The sequence below is a fragment of the Aegilops tauschii genome, chromosome 7 (genome assembly GCF_002575655.3).
Source record: "Aegilops tauschii subsp. strangulata cultivar AL8/78 chromosome 7, Aet v6.0, whole genome shotgun sequence".
Classification (NCBI taxonomy): domain Eukaryota; kingdom Viridiplantae; phylum Streptophyta; class Magnoliopsida; order Poales; family Poaceae; genus Aegilops; species Aegilops tauschii.
In genome coordinates this window covers 47,006,178-47,024,270 of record NC_053041.3, presented here as the reverse complement: position 1 = coordinate 47,024,270, position 18,093 = coordinate 47,006,178, and positions in this window count along the sequence as shown.

Here is an 18,093-nt window from a genome sequence, read left to right as displayed (position 1 = left end):
TCTAGAAACAAGTCCTTTCTCGACGAAAAGTTTCTCTCGAAAGAATTGAGTGGGAGGATGGTGGAGACTTGATAAGGTTATTGAACCGTCACTTCAACTAGTGTGTAGCAGGGCACAGGAAGTTGTTCCTGTGGCACCTACACCAATTGAAGTGGAAGCTTATGATAGTGATCATGAAACTTCGGATCAAGTCACTACCAAACCTCGTAGGACGACGAGGATGCGTAATACTTCAGAGTAGTACGTGATCCTGTCTTGGAAGTCATGTTGTTGGACAACAATGAACCTACGAGCTATGGAGAAGCGATGGTGGGCCCATATTTCGACAAATGGTTAGAAGCCATGAAATCCGAGATAAATGGATCTTTGAGAAGAAGACGGGCATGGACGGTAATGTTACCGTCTATGAAGCTCGACTTGTGGCAAAGAGTATTTCCACAAGTTCAAGGAGTTGACTACGATGAGATTTTCTCATCCGTAGCGATGCTTAAGTCCGTCGGAATCATGTTAGCATTAGCTGCATTTATGAAATCTGGAAAATGGATGTCAAAACAAGTTTCCTTACCAGTTTTCGTAAGGAAAGGTTGTATGTGATACAATCAGAAAGGTTTTGTCGATCCTAAGGATGCTAAAAGGTATGCTAGCTCCAGCGATCCTTCCATGGACTAGAGCAAGCATCTCGGAGTCAGAATATAAGCTTTGATGGAGTGATCAAAGTTTTTGGGTTTATACAAAGTTTGTTACAAACTTGTATTTACAATAAGGTGAGTGGGAGCGCTACAACATTTCTGATAAGTATATGTGAATGACATATTGTTGATCTGAAATGATGTAAAATTTTTGGAAAGCATAAAGGGTTGTTTGAAAGGAGTTTTTCAAAGGAAGACCTGGATAAAGCTGCTTATATATTGGGCATCAAGATCTATAGAGATAGATCAAGACGCCCGATGATACTTTCAAAGAACGCACACCTTGACATGATTTTGAAAGAGTTCAAAATAGATCAGCAAAGAAGGAGTTCTTGGCAGTGTTACAAGGTGTGAGTATTGAGTAAGACTCAAGACCTGACCACAGCAGAAGAGAGAGAAAGGACGAAGGTCGTCCCCTATGCTTTAGACGTAGGCTCTACAGTACGCTATGCTGTGTACCGCACTTGAAGTGTGCCTTGCCATGAGTTGGTCAAGGGGTACAATAGTGATCCGGGAATGGATCACATGACAGCGGTCGAACTTATCCTTAGTATCTAGTGGACTAAGGAATTTTCTCGATTATGGAGGTGAAAAGGAGTTCGTCGTAAAGGGTTACGTCGATGCGAACTTTGACACTAATCCGGATGACTCTGAGTAGTAAACCGGATTCGTATAGTAGAGCAATTATTTGAAATGGCTCCAAATAGCGCGTGGTAGCATCCACAAGATGACATACATATTCGTAAAGCACACACGGATCTGAAAGGTTCAGACCCGTTGACTAATAACCTCTCTCACAAGCATAACATGATCAAACCAGAACTCATTGAGTGTTAATCACATGGTGATGTGAACTAGATTGTTGACTCTAGTAAACTCTTGGGTGTTGGTCACATGGTGATGTGACCTATGAGTGTTAATCACATGGTGATGTGGACTAGATTATTGACTCTAGTGCAAGTGGGAGACTGTTGGAAATATGCCCTAGAGGCAATAATAAATAGGTTATTATTATATTTCCTTGTTCATGATAATCGTTTATTATCCATGCTAGAATTGTATTGATAGGAAACTCAGATACATGTGTGGATACATAGACAACACCATGTCCCTAGTAAGCCTCTAGTTGACTAGCTCGTTGATCAATAGATGGTTACGGTTTCCTGACCATGGACATTGGATGTCGTTGATAACGGGATCACATCATTAGGAGAATGATGTGATGGACAAGACCCAATCCTAAGCATAGCACAAGATCGTGTAGTTCGTTTTGCTAGAGCTTTTCTAATGTCAAGTATCAGTTCCTTAGACCATGAGATTGTGCAACTCCCGGATACCATAGGAATGCTTTGGGTGTACCAAACGTCACAACGTAACTGGGTGGCTATAAAGGTGCACTACAGGTATCTCCGAAAGTGTCTGTTGGGTTGGCACGAATCGAGACTGGGATTTGTCACTCCGTGTAAACGGAGAGGTATCTCTGGGCCCACTCGGTAGGACATCATCATAATGTGCACAATGTGACCAAGGAGTTGATCACGGGATGATGTGGTACGGAACGAGTAAAGAGACTTGCCGGTAACGAGATTGAACAAGGTATCGGGATACCGACGATCGAATCTCGGGCAAGTAACATACCGATAGACAAAGGGAATTGTATACGGGATTGATTGAATCCTCAACATCATGGTTCATCCGATGAGATCATCGAGGAGCATGTGGGAGCCAACATGGGTATCCAGATCCCGCTGTTGGTTATTGACCGGAGAGTCGTCTCGGTCATGTCTGCATGTCTCCCGAACCCGTAGGGTCTACACACTTAAGGTTCGGTGATGCTAGGGTTATAGAGATATTAGTATGCGGTAACCCGAAAGTTGTTCGGTGTCCCGGATGAGATCCCGGACGTCACGAGGAGTTCCGGAATGGTCCGGAGGTAAAGATTTATATATGGGAAGTCTTATTTTGGTCGCCGGAAAAGTTTCGCACTTTATCGGTATTGTACCGGGAGTGCCGAAAGGGGTCCGGGGGTCCACCAAGGGGTCCACCAGCCCCGGGGGGCACATGGGCTGTAGGGGGTGTGCCTTGGCCTATATGGGCCAAGGGCACCAGCCCCAAGAGGCCCATGCGCCAAGAGATAAGGAAAAGGGAGAGTCCTAAAGGGGGAAGGCACCTCCGAGGTGCCTTGGGGGGGAAGGACTCCTCCCTGGCCGCACCCTTCCTTGGAGGAAGGGCCAAGGCTGCGCCCCCCCCTCTCCCTTGGCCCTATATATAGTGGGGGGAAGGGAGGGCAGCAATACCTAAGCCCTGGCGCCTCCCTCTCCCTCCCGTGACACATCTCCCTCCTCCCGCAGCGCTTGGCGAAGCCCTGTTGGAATCCCGCTACTTCCACCACCACGCCGTCGTGCTGCTGGATCTCCATCAACCTCTCCTCCCCCCTTGCTGGATCAAGAAGGAGGAGACGTCGCTGCTCCGTACGTGTGTTCAACGCGGAGGTGCCGTCCGTTCGGCGCTAGGATCATCGGTGATTTGGATCACGACGAGTACGACTCCATCAACCCCGTTCTCTTGAACGCTTCCGCTCGCGATCTACAAGGGTATGTAGATGCACTCCATCCCTCTCGTTGCTAGTAAACTCCATAGATTGATCTTGGTGATGCGTAGAAAATTTTGAATTTCTGCTACGTTCCCCATCAGTAGGCCTACTGCTTCAGAGCTGATGCAACTAAGCGACAGCTCCGAGTCAGAGGTAACGCCTGAACCTGTAAGCTCTTGTTATGTTTATTGTTTATTTCTGTCCACCTTATCAATACCGTCCATCAACAGGATGACACCGGAGCAAGTAACCCGGTGGTTGAAGAGGTAATGTCACTTTCCTCAGACTCGGAGCCCTTGCCAAGGCTGAAAGTCCGAAGGGTAACCCGGAAAGTAAGCTTTTCACATCCTTTAGCTTATCAAGATCCTCAATTTATTTTGAAGCGACATGTTCATGAAAGCCGGCGGCACACCCGGACCAACAAAGACACTGACCTCTCCTCCGGGTTACCTGACACATCGAGGAAACGCCGGACCGAGGTGATCTCAAAGTTGTACCCTTTTCATCCTTTGGCAGCTGTTATACGTCAACCGCTCAACTCTTCTGACTCAAATTATCAGGAAACTTCCCCCTCTTCTGGCGACTCTATGCAGTCAAATCTGCCGGCTTTCAAGACCGTGCCCGGGTAACGATGATCTTCTCATGTTGTACTTATCTTTATTTACACTTTTGTGCTTAACCTTTTTGTCTTTTCAGTGCCCAGGAAAAACTCAGCAAAAGGGCAAAGAAGAACAAGCCGGTCGACGAGCCGGACTTGCCTGAACCGGAGGTAGCTGCCCAAGAACCGCCAGCTGCCCCTTCTCTTGAAGCCACTGCTCCAACCGACAAGCCAATTGCAGAAACTTCTGCTAACCCGGAGGCCTCCAGCTCAGCTCAGCCGGCAGATGACCCGGACGTGGTAATCACCCGGACAGAATTTGTTGAGCCGGGGAGACCTACTGCGCTGGCCAAGTGTTCTACCAAGGGGGAGTTGCTACAGCCCCGCCGGGTTAATCTGGACCTCACCGACTACGCCAACCTGAGCATCGGAGAGCTCGTCTCCGGCTACGTCAGCCAAGTGCACAAGAGCCGGATGCAGAGATCGGCATGGTGAACCTAATTCAGCAGAAGTCAGAGGTACCACTCTTCTTTCTTCTTGCTTACTGTATAGCTATCTTGTTATTCTTACCATGCTCTAGCCCCCAAGTCTACGACTTATGATAGAATATGTTGTAGACTTACGTTCCGGCTTACTCACGTGAACTGGCAATTTGTAGATAGAAACGTTCAATATGCATTAGCCCCCAAGTGCCAAGTGTCTTTGCTTGGAAAACGCTTGGGACTTTTAAAATTGTATAATAACTGTTCATCCTATAACCCAGAAATTATGCAGGCTGCTGGCAAGAAGTTTGAAGCTGACATCTCTGATCTCAAGACCCGTCTGAAGACGCAAGAAACTGAGACCCGGAAAGCAAATGCCAAATTTGTGTCCAGTATTGCTACGCAAGAAAAGCTGAAGACAGACTTTGATGCTGAACGGAGAGCCTGGGCCGAAGAAAAGGCTGCTCTGGTGAACCGGGCCGAACAGGCGGAGAGGGCTCTGTCAGAGAAGACCGCCGAACTCTCTGGCTTAAAACGCCAAGTGTCCCAGATGGTTGCCGCAATCTTCGGTAAGTCATTTCACCGGCTTTCATCAAGTTTAGAATCTTTATATTTCATAACTCATCCTTGTCGGCGGCTTATCTTATTCTGTTAAACAGGTCCCAGAAGCGCCAACCTCAACCAAAGCGTGGTAACCAAGCTGAAGGCCGTGTACACCCTGGTGGAGCAACTCTACACCGGGGCACAGCGTGCTTTGGCTGTGGTGGCCCTATCCAATGAGGTGCCGACTCACCTGGCGGAAGTTCTTCGCCGGCTCGCCGTTCTTCCTCAACGTATCCAAGAGCTGCGACGGGCCTCTGCAAGAGCCGGAGCCATAGCTGCTCTAAGCCGGGCCAAGGCGTTCCTTCCAGAGCTAGACCCGGCGGACATCGCTCTGGGCTACCCCAGTTTGAAGGAAGACGGCACCACCTTCGACCAAAAGGACTTCGCAGCTTGCGTGAAGATCGTACGCCCGGTGGCCACTCTAATTGGCAATGATACAGACCTGACTAAGTACCAGCCGGGTTACGATGCAGAGAATCAGAGGATCCCCACTCCGCACTATGAAGCCCTCAGCTTAATCCCGCCAACTCGCAAGCACACCTTCGCCCCGGAGATTGACCCGGCGGGGTTAATTGACGAGGAAGCTCAATTTGAAGCTCTGAGCGGCATCGACTGGAAGTCGTCAACTTTCCAGGTCTTGGGAACAGCCGGAGGAGAAGAGAGGGATGAACTGGAGACTTCAACCCAGCAAGCATCGTAACTCCGCAGGCGGCTTATCAAATAATGCTTCACCCTTTTGGACTCGATGAGTCTTGTAATAGAGTAGGACCAACACTTTAACTTTGCCGTGCCATCGTGCACGCGTTGAATGCTGAAGTCCATTAAAGTTGTCTCCTTTATATTTCTCCGGGTCATAACCGATCATTCATTTTCCTTAAGCTCAAAATAATTGCCCTTAACTATCCTGCATAGAAGGACAAATCACAAGTCTCTAGGCGGCTTACCGCACTGAGAAGCATAGTTTTAAACATATAACTCGGAATATGAATCAAAAAAGACTGGTCCTCAGTTATGTCCTTGATATAACCGTAACAACACACTTACCAGCCTGCAAGCACACTTCCGTCTTAGATAACCCGGGCAATAAGATTGGTACCTCAATTCCGGTTTACCAGTCTTAATGACGCCGGTTGTATTCGATTAGCACTGTAAATCAAAGTTAAGCCGACAAAGTGAGACCCGGCCGTACACACTTTGAAGTAATCAGAAGAAACTTTCTATAAACCAGAAGAACTTAGGGGCTTCCGGTTCGAATACGACCAGAAACCCGTTCCAAAGGGGTTATGCTAGGATTCGAATGTGATCATATAGCCCCCAGTGGGTGTGGCGATGCCAATCAAGAGGGTATCGACAACTATGTTCTCTTTGATTCGAATACGACCCATGTTTGAACAGGAAGCCCCCAAGTGACTTTAAGAATTGTTTAACGATGCTGATTTGAATACGATCCACGTCGGTTCCCAAAGGGGTTAAACTAAGATTCAAATATGATGAAAGAAAACTCCCCAATGAGCTCGGCACTTTGCCAATCAAATGGGTATCGACAGCTATGTTCTCTTTGGTTCGAATACGACCTATGTTTGAACAGGAAGCCCCCAAGTGACCTTATTGCCTACGGCTAGATTTGAATACGATCATAAGCCGGATCCTCCTTCAAGTTATCATGTAATCTTGCAATGAAAACAACACGTGCACATTTGGAGGAGAAAAAAGGACAGAGGTCCTGCTTTATTGCTTATCATAATATATACATGGCTTAGAGAAATATGTACATTATGAGAGCCGGTGGCTCAAGTGTAGTAAGGCCGAAGCTGAGCTATGTTCCACGGCCGACGGGTCTCTTCCTCCGACTTACGTGAATCATTGTGCTCCCGAATGTCAATGAGGTAATATGACCCGTTGTGCAAATTCTTGCTGACCACAAAGGGCCCTTCCCAAGGCGGGGATAGCTTGTGCGCATCTGTTTGATCTTGGATGAGCCGGAGCACCAGATCGCCTTCCTGGAAGACCCGGGATTTAACCCGGCGACGATGATAACGGCGCAGGTCTTGTTGGTAAATCGCTGAGTGAGCTGCTGCCACATCACGCTGTTCGTCCAACAAGTCAAGAGCATCTTGGCGCGCCTGTTCATTATCCGCCTCAACATAAGCCGCCACTCGAGGCGAGTCATGACGAATGTCACTGGGGAGGACTGCTTCTGCCCCATAAACCATGAAGAAAGGCGTGAAACCTGTAGACCTATTAGGAGTAGTGTTGATGCTCCATAACACGGAGGGTAACTCCTCCACCCAACAACCCGGCGTCCGTTGCAAAGGGACCAAAAGCCGGGGCTTGATGCCCTTCGGAATCTCCTGATTAGCCCTCTCAACTTGACCATTGGATTGAGGATGAGCCACTGATGAAACATCAAGTCGGATATGCTCTCGTCGACAAAATTCTTCCATGGCGCCTTTGGATAGGTTGGTACCATTGTCAGTTATAATGCTGTGTGGAAAGTCGAAGCGAAAAATCACCTTTTTCATAAATTGAACCGCCGTGGCTGCATCACACTTGCTAACTGGTTCAGCTTCAACCCACTTTGTAAATTTGTCAACTGCCACCAAAAGGTGGGTCTTCTTATCCTTGGACCTTTTAAAAGGCCCAACCATATCAAGCCCCCAGACCGCAAAGGGCCAAGTAATTGGGATCATCCTCAGCTCCTGAGCCGGCACATGAGCCCATCGCGAGAACCTTTGGCAACCATCACATTTACTGACCAAGTCCTCCGCATTAGCATGAGCTGTCAGCCAATAAAAACCATGACGAAAAGCCTTGGCCACAAGAGACTTTGAGCCGGCGTGATGGCCACAATCCCCTTCATGAATCTCACGCAAGATCTCTTGACCTTCCTCAGGGGAGACACAACGCTGGAACGCTCCCGTAACACTGCGGCGATGCAACTCACCATTGATAACAATCATTGACTTAGACCGCCGGGTTATTTGTCTGGCCAAAGTTTCATCCTCAGGCAAATCTCCCCGGGTCATGTAAGCCAGATAGGGCATTGTCCAGTCCGGCATGATGTGGAGAGCCGCCACCAGTCGTGCCTCCGGGTCAGGGACAGCCAAGTCTTCCTCTGTAGGCAACTTAACAGAAGGGTTATACAGGACGTCCAGGAAAGTATTAGGCGGCACCGGTTTTCGCTGAGAGCCCAGCCGGCTTAAAGCATCAGCCGCCTCGTTCTTCCTGCGATCGATGTGCTCTACTTGGTAACCCTAAAAGTGCCCAGCAATGGCATCAACTTCGCGGCGATAAGCCGCCATGAGAGGGTCCTTGGAATCCCACTTTCCTGATACTTGTTGAGCCACCAAGTCTGAGTCGCCGAAGCACCTTACCCGACTCAAGCTCATCTCTTTAGCCATCCGAAGACCATGGAGCAAGGCCTCGTACTCAGCCGCATTGTTAGTGCAAGGAAACATCAACTGTAGCACATAATGGAACTTGTCACCTTTAGGGGAAGCCAACACGACTCCAGCCCCCGAGCCCTCCAATTGCCTGGACCCATCGAAGTGAATAGTCCAGTATGTGTTATCCGGCTTTTGCTCGGGCACTTGTGACTCTATCCAATCATTGATGAAATCCAAGGCCTGAGATTTAACAGCAGTGCATGGCACGTATTTCAGACCATGGGGTCCGAGCTCTATAGCCCACTTAGCCACTCTCCCTGTGGCCTCTCTGTTTTGAACGATATCTCCAAGGGGGGCAGAACTGACCACAGTGATGGGGTGACCCTGGAAATAATGCTTAAGCTTCCGGCTCGCCATGAACACACCATAAACAAGCTTATGCCAATGTGGATACCGCTGTTTGGATTCAATGAGCACTTCACTGACATAATAAACCGGCCGCTGAATCGGATGCTCCTTACCCTCCTCCTTGCGCTCCACCACCATAGCCACACTGACGGCTCGTGTGTTCGCCGCCACATACAGTAATAAGGGCTCCTTATCAACCGGAGCAGCAAGGACTGGGGGCTCTGCCAGCTGCCTCTTCAGATCCTCAAAAGCAGTATTAGCTGCATCATTCCAGACAAAGTTATCAGTTTTCTTCATCAACTGATATAATGGCATGGCCTTCTCACCCAAACGGCTTATAAACCTGCTTAAAGTAGCGATGCGACCCGCCAAGCACTGAATGTCATTTATACACGCCGGCTTAGCCAGGGAGGTGATGGCCTTGATCTTCTCTGGGTTAGCTTCAATGCCTCTGTCAGAAACCAAAAAACCCAAGAGTTTGCCTGCAGGAACACCAAAAACACACTTGGCCGGGTTAAGCATCATCTTGTAGACCCGGAGATTATCAAAGGTTTCCCTCAGATCATCTATCAGGGTTTCCTCCTTCATGGATTTAACCACAATATCGCCCACATAAGCATGAACATTGCGCCCAATCTGGTTATGAAGACAGTTCTGCACGCAACGCTGGTAAGTCGCCTGTGCACACTTGAGTCCAAAGGGCATGGACATGTAGCAGAAGGCTCCAAAGGGGGTGATGAACGCCGTCTTCTCCTGGTCCTTAACTGCCATTTTAATCTGATGATATCCGGAATAAGCATCCAAGAAACTTAAGCGCGCACAACCAGCCGTAGCATCAATAATTTGATCAATATGGGGAAGGGCAAAAGGATCAGCCGGACACGCCTTGTTTAAGTCCGTGTAGTCCACAGACATCCGCCAAGTGTCGTTCTTCTTGAGTACGAGCACCGGGTTAGCTAACCATTCTGGGTGAAAGACTTCAACGATAAACCCGGCCGCCAAGAGCCGGGCTACCTCTTCGCCAATAGCTTTCCGCCTCTCTTCATTAAACCGCCGAAGGAACTGCCTGACCGGCTTAAATTTCGGATCAACATTGAGAGTGTGCTCAGCGAGTTCTCTAGGTGCACCTGGCATGTCAGACGGCTTCCATGCAAAAATGTCCCTATTCTCATGGATGAACTCGATGAGCGCGCTTTCCTATTTTGGATCCAGATTGGCACTGATGCTAAACTGCTGAGATGAATCGCCTGGAACGAAATCAACAAGTTTAGTCTCATCAGCCGACTTAAATTTCATTGCCGGCTCATGCTCCGTAGTCGGCTTTTTCAGAGAGGTCATATCTGTTGGGTCGACGTTGTCTTTGTAAAACTTCAACTCCTCTGTTGCGCAAACAGATTCTGCATAAGCTGCATCGCCTTCCTCACATTCCAGGGCCACCTTCCGGCTGCCGTGAACCGTAATGGTACCATTATGACCCGGCATCTTGAGCTGTAAATACACGTAACACGGCCGTGCCATGAACTTGGCGTAAGCTGGCCGCCCAAATATGGCATGGTATGGACTTCTTATCTTGACCACCTCAAAGGTCAATTTTCCCACCCTATAGTTGTGCTCATCTCCAAAGGCCACTTCCAATTCGATCTTGCCGACTGGATAAGCCGACTTACCAGGTACCACACCATGGAAAATAGTGTTTGACTGGCTGAGGTTCTTATCAATCAACCCCATACGACGGAAAGTGTCGTAATAGAGGATGTTGATGCTGCTGCCTCCATCCATGAGCACCTTAGTGAACTTATATCCTCCCACTTGAGGAGCCACCACCAAGGCTAAGTGACCCGAATTATCCACCCGGGGAGGGTGATCCTCCCTACTCCACACTATAAGCTGCTCAGACCACCACAAGTAGCGTGGAACCGCCGGCTCAACAACATTCACAGCCCTCTTATGAAGCTTCTGATCTCGCTTACACAGACTGGTGGTAAACACATGATACTGTCCACCGCTAAGCTGCTTTGGATTGGTCTGATAACCCCCCTGCTGCTGTTGATGACCCTGGCCAGACTGCTGATTAAAGCCCCCTTGACCGTTCTGAGGATTAGAATTTGAGCCGCCGCCCGGGCCATGAAAGCCGCCGGCGCCTGAGCCGCCGCCCGGGCCATTGTAATTCTTAAAGGCCTTCATGGTTGCACAATCCTTCCATAGATGGGTAGCTGGCTTCTCTCTAGAGCCATGCCTTAGACAAGGCTCATTCAACAGCTGCTCCAGCGTCGGGCCTGACCCGCCGGCTCGGGGAGGGGGCCTCCCCTTGCGTCGCTGGTTATTACCTTGTGAGCTGGCGTTGGCTACAAACTTTAGGCTGCCATCGGCCTTGCGCTTGCCACCTCCTTGGTTCCCCGGGTTATGCTGAGGACCCTTGCCATTGCCGTTCTTCTTTCCCTTCCCTGTCCTTTCATCATCTGAAGCGGGGTCCTTGGTACCATCAGAATCGGCGTACTTGACAAGAGCCGCCATCAATGTACCCATATCATTGCAGTCGCGCTTAAGCCGCCCGAGTTTCATCTTCAGGGGCACAAAACGACAATTCTGTTCCAACATTAAGACTGCAGAGCCGGCATCCATCTTATCCGAGGAATGTATTATCTCCTTAACCCGGCGAACCCAATGTGTCGTAGACTCACCCTCCTGCTGCTTGCAATTAGTCAAATCCACAATTTACGTAGACTGCCTACAGGTATCCTTGAAGTTTTGGATGAACCGGGCCTTCAGCTCAGCCCAAGACCCAATGGAATTCGGTGGTAGCCCTTTCAACCAAGTGCGGGCAGTCCCATCCAACATCATGGCGAAGTATTTGGCCATTGCCGCTTCACTGACCTCCAGCAGTTCCATGGCCATCTCCTAACTCTCGATCCAGGCTGCGGGTTGTAAGTCGGCCGTGTAATTAGGCACCTTCCTAGGGCCTTTGAAGTCCTTGGGTAGACGTTCATTGCGGATAGCTGGCACTAAACAAGGGACACCCCCAGTCCTGGTAGGGATACCCACTTCGACGGAAGTCGTCGGATAAGCCGGGGGAGTCTGGTAAGCCGTCAACTGAGGCACCTGCTCCGCCTCTTGCCGCGCTCTGTCTTGGTCTGCTGCGTGAAAGGCTCCGTTATGAGCCGGGCCATGGCCAGGGGGCGGGTCATGGCTTCGGACGTTACTTGAGCCGGTCGCGGAGACCATGTGTCTGCTGTAACTCGGGCTCCGGCCTGGACGAGGGGTCGAGAGGATCCTGTCCCGGCTGTAGGAGTCCGCCTCTTGCTGCGCCGGTGCTGTCTGAAGGAGTTCCCTGACCCAGCGGGTTTCAATAGCCGTCGGAGAGTCACCGTCAATTGGGAGAGCCGCCAGCCGTGCTGCCGCAGCGACCATGTTCTCCAGCGGGTTAGCATAATGACCCGGTGGTATTGGCACGTACTGAGGCGGGGCAGGGTGCACCTGGGGAGGCCCCATCACTTGCGGCTGAATAGGGGTCCCAGACCCGGGCACTATGATCCCTGGCGGGTTACTTGACCCTGCACCTGGCGTGTTGAAGAGGTTTCGTGGATCGTAAACTGGAGGGAGTCGATATTGGGCCTTTTGATGCCTCCTTCTCAGGACCTCATTGGACGCGTTTTGATCCATCATGAGCTGGAAGGACTGCGCCTGAATCAATTGGGTTTGGGCGTCGAGTGCCGCCCTCTCCGCAGCCATCCTGATCCCTTCCGCTGCCAGATCCTCCTTAGCTTTCACTAGATCTAACTTTAACTGTGCCACCTCCGCATCATGCTGAGCTTGATCCGCCGGGTCAACCGCGGCGGTTAACAGGGCCGTCATCTTGTCCGTGAGATCCATTAGCACCTGAGCCGGCGAGGGCACTGGGTTTCCCGCTCCAGCAGCAGGGTTCTGAACAGGCTGCGCACCGGCCATGAAGATTCCAACCCGGCTTGGCGGCTCAAACGGGTCCGGAATACTGTCACCATCGGAACAACCCATGAGCCTGCCATCTTGAAGTTGATACAACGAGTTTGACTCATCGGTGGACGACTCGCCGTCAGAGCCGGCGGCCGTCTCATCACCAGATCCAGATCGATCAGAGAGCCCTCCATGGATACATCCCACAAAAGCATGCTTTAAGGCAGGCCGGGCCCGGGCGGGTCGTGCACGCTGAGCCGTCTCGATGAGATCGGCGCAGAGATCCGGCTCAGGGCCCGGCTCACCAATCTTGCCAATGAAAACATGAATTCCGCCGAAGGGGACCCGGTACCCGTACTCGATTGAGCCGGCGTCGGGGCCCCAGTTTGCATCATCGATGTAGAGCTTGCCGCGACGACTCTTGGTCATCCGGCCCACAGCGTATCCCTTGAGCCCATCGAAGCTGCCCTTCAAGAACTCAAATCCACCGTGCGCTGGCCCCACGGTGGGCGCCAACTGTCATGGAATTGTCACGGCAGATGTCCTCAGGCTAGGACTTAGTCGTGGAGCCATCGCCGCTAGGAAGCTTGAAGGGGTTAACGGGACAAGGAACACGAGGGTTTATACTGGTTCGGCCCCTTACGGTGAAGGTAAAAGCCTACGTCCAGTTGAGGTGGTATTGATTAGGGTTTCGATGACCAGGGAGCTTAACTTCTATGCCCGGCTCTCGATGAGATCTTTCTTGTCCCTAAACCGCTGCCGGGTCGTCCCTTTATATAGGGAGGCTGACGCCCAGCAGCTCTCACAGTCCCGGCCGGCTCATAAGAGTGTCCGGCTCGGACTCTCAACTATTCTTGCCTTACACTACAAGTTCTACCATGATAATGATTGTAACTACGGGCCTTAAGCCATATCCGGGTCTTAAGCGCCATCTATGGCCCACCGTCTTCATGCTTGGCGCCGGGCTTCTGGCAGTGACCATTAAGAGTAACCCGGCCCCTTCTGGCGGGTGACTCTAAGGTCTATATCCTCAACAGTCCCAGTTCGTGACTGAACTGGGACTAATGGGCTTGCCATGCCCGAACGAAAGCCCTGTTTTCTACTAGTGGCTTGATGATTGTTTTGAGATATGGAGGTAGTGATATTAAAGTTGTGCTAGTTGATTTATTGTGAAATTGAGAAATACTTGTGTTGAAGTTTGCAAGCCCCGTAGCATGCACGTATGGTAAACGTTGTGTAACAAATTTGAAACATGAGGTGTTCTTTGATTGTCCCCCTTATGAGTGGCGTTCGGGGACGAGTGATGGTCTTTTCCTACCAATCTATCCCCCTAGGAGCATGCACGTAGTGCTTGGTTTTTGATGACTTGTAGATTTTTGCAATAAGTATGTGAGTTCTTTATGACTAATGTTGAGTCCATGGATTATATGCACTCTCATCCTTCCATCATAGCTAGCCTCTTTGGTACTGCGCATTGCCCTTCCTCGCCTTGCGAGTTGGTGCAAACTTCGCCGGTGCATCCAAACCCTGTGATACGATACGCTCTATCACACATAAACTTCCTTATATCTTCCTCAAAACAGCCACCAAACCTACCTATTATGGCATTTCCATAGCCATTCCGAGATATATTTCCATGCAACTTTCCACCGTTCCGTTTATGATGACACGCTTCATCATTGTCATATTGCTTTACATGATCATGTAGTTGACATCGTATTTGTGGCAAAGCCACCATGCATATTATTTCATACATGTCACTCTTGATTCATTGCCCATCCCGGTACACCGCCGGAGGCATTCATATAGAGTCATACTTTCTTCTAGTATCTTGTTGTAATCATTGAGTTGTAAATAAATAGAAGTGTGATGATCATCATTCATACAGCATTGTCCCAAAAAAAGAGAAAGGCCAAATAAAAAAAGGAAGGCCCAAAAAAGGATAAAATTAAAAGGGGCAATGCTACTATCCTTTTTTTCACACTTGTGCTTCAAAGTAGCACCATGATCTTTATGATAGAGAGTCTCTTGTTTTGTCACTTTCATATACTAGTGGGAATTTTTCATTATAGAACTTGGCTTCTATATTCCAACAATGGGCTTCCTCAAATGCCCTAGGTCTTCGTGAGCAAGCAAGTTGGATGCACACTCACTTAGTTTCTTTTTGTTGAGCTTTCATACATTTATAGCTCTAAGTGCATCCGTTGCATGGCAATCCCTACTCCTTGCATTGACATCAATCGATGGGCATCTCCCTAGCTCGTTGATTAGCCGCGTCAATGTAAGACTTTCTCCTTTTTTGTCTTCTCCACATAACCCCCATCATCATATTCTTTTCCACCCATAGTGCAATATCCATGGCTCACGGTCATATATTGCGTGAAAGTTGAAAAAAGTTTTATGTCAATATTAAACTTTTATCTTGAATCTTTCGGATCTGAATATTCATACCACAAATAAGAGAATTACATCGAAAATTATGCCAAGTAGCATTCCACATAAAAAATTCTGTTTTTATCATTTACGTACCCGAGGACGAGCAGGAATTAAGCTTGGGGATGCTTGATATGTCTCCAACGTATCTATAATTTTTGATTGTTCCATGATATTATATATTCTGTTTTGGATGTTTAATGGGCTTATTTATACACTTTTATATTATTTTTGGGACTAACCAATTAACCGGAGGCCCAGCCCAAATTGCTGTTTTTTGCCTATTTCATTGTTTCGCGGGAAAAGAATATCAAACGAAATGAAACCTTCGGGAACGTGATTTTTGGAACAAACATGACCCAGAGGACTTGGAGTGGACGTCAGGAAACGAACGAGGAAGCCATGAGGCAGGGGGCACGCCTACCCCCTGGGCGCGCCCTCCACCCTCGTGGGCCCCTCGTTGCTCCACTGACCTACTTCTTCCTCCTATATATACCTACGTACCCCCAAACCATCAGACACGGAGCCAAAACCCTATTTCCACCGCCGCAATCTTCTATACCCGTGAGATCCCATCTTGGGGCCTTTTCCGGCGCTCTGCCGGAGGGGGCATTGATCACGGAGGGCTTCTACATCAACACCATAGCCTCTCCGATGATGTGTGAGTAGTTTACCTCAGACCTTCGGGTCCATAGTTATTAGCTAGATGGCTTCTTGTCTCTCTTTGGATGTCAATACAAAGTTCTCCTCGATTCTCTTGGAGATCTATTTGATGTAACTCTTCTTTTGCGGTGTGTTTGTCGACATCCGATGAATTGTGGGTTTATGATCAAGATTATCTATGAACAATATTTCAATCTCCTCTGAATTATTTTATGTATGATTGGTTATCTTTGCAAGTCTCTTCGAATTATCAGTTTGGTTTGGCCTACTAGATTGATCTTTCTTGCAATGGGAGAAGTGCTTAGCTCTAGGTTCAATCGTGCGGTGCTCGATCCCAGTGACAGTAGGGGAAACGACACGTATTGTATTGTGTCCCTCGAGGATAAAAAGATGGGGTTTATATCATATTGCATGATTTATCCCTCTACATCATGTCATCTTGCTTAAAGTGTTACTCTGTTCTTATGAACTTAATACTCTAGATGCATGCTGGATAGCGGTCGATGTGTGGAGTAATAGTAGTAGATGCAGGCAGGAGTCGGTCTACTTGTCACGGACGTGATGCCTATATACATGATCATACCTAGATATTCTCATAACTATGCTCAATTCTATCAATTGCTCGACAGTAATTCGTTTACCCACCGTAATACTTATGCTATCTTGAGAGAAGGCACTAGTGAAACCTATGGCCCCCGGGTCTATTTTCCATCATATTAGTCTTCCATCAACAAGCTATTTCTATCTTTGTTTATTTCGCAATCTTTACTTTTACTCTTTATCATAAAAATACCAAAAATATTATCTTATCATCTCTATCATATCTCACTCTCGTAAGTGACCGTGAAGGGATTGACAACCCCTTTATCGCGTTGGTTGCGAGGTTCTTATTTGTTTGTGTAGGTGCGTGGGACTCGAGCGTGGTCTCCTACTGGATTGATACCTTGGTTCTCAAAAACTGAGGGAAATACTTACGCTACTTTACTGCATCACCCTTTCCTCTTCAAGGGAAAACCAACGCAGTGCTCAAGTTGTAGCAACGGTTGACCGGTCAAACCTGACCAGTGAAGGAAATATGCCCTAGAGGCAATAATAAATTTGTTATTTATATTTCCTTATATCATGATAAATGTTTATTATTCATGCTAGAATTGTATTAACCGGAAACTTAGTAGATGTGTGAATACATAGACAAACAGAGTGTCCCTAGTATGCCTCTACTAGGCTAGCTCGTTAATCAAAGATGGTTAAGTTTCCTAGCCATAGACATGTGTTTTCATTTGGTGAACGGGATCACATCATTAGAGAATGATGTGATGGACAAGACCCATCCATTATAGCACTATGATCGTTTAGTTTATTGCTATTGCTTTCTTCATGACTTATACATGTTCCTATGACTATGAGATTATGCAACTCCTGAATACCGAAGGAACACTTAGTGTGCTATCAAACGTCACAACGTAACTGGGTGATTATAAAGATGCTCTACAGGTGTCTCCGATGGTGTTTGTTAAGTTGGCATAGATCGAGATTAGGATTTGTCTCTCCGATTGTCGGAGAGGTATCTCTGGGCCGTCTCGGTAATCCACATCACTATAAACCTTGAAAGCAATGTGACTAATGAGTTAGTTGCGGGATGATGCATCATGGAACGAGTAAAGGGACTTGCCGATAACAAGACTGAACTAGGTATGGTGATACCGACGATCGAATCTCGGGCAAGTAACATACCGATGACAAAGGGAAGAGCGTATGTTGTTATGCGGTTTGACTGATAAAGATCTTCGTAGAATATGTAGGAGCCAATATGAGCATCCAGGTTCCGCTATTGGTTATTGACCGGAGATGTGTCTCGGTCATGTCTACATAGTTCTCGAACCCGTAGGGTCCACATGCTTAAAGTTCGATGACGATTTGTATTATGCGTTTATGTGATCTGATGACCGAATGTTGTTTGGAGTCCCGGATGAGATAACAGACATAACGAGGAGTCTCAAAATGGTCGTGACATAAAGATTGATATATTGGACCATGTTATTGGGACACCAAAACTGTTCCGGATAGTTTCTGGTAAAACCGGAGTGCCAGAGGGGTTTCCGGAAACCCCCGGGGGAACTAATGGGCCACCATGGGCCCTATTGGAGAGAGAGGAGGGCAGCCAGGGCAGGCCGCGTGCCCCCCCCTTGGAGTCCGAATTGGACAAGGGAAGGGGGGTGGCGCCCCCCTTTCCTACTCCCTCTCCCTCTCCTTCCTTCCCCCTCTCTCCCTCTTGGTGGAATCCTACTAGGACTTGGAGTCCTAGTAG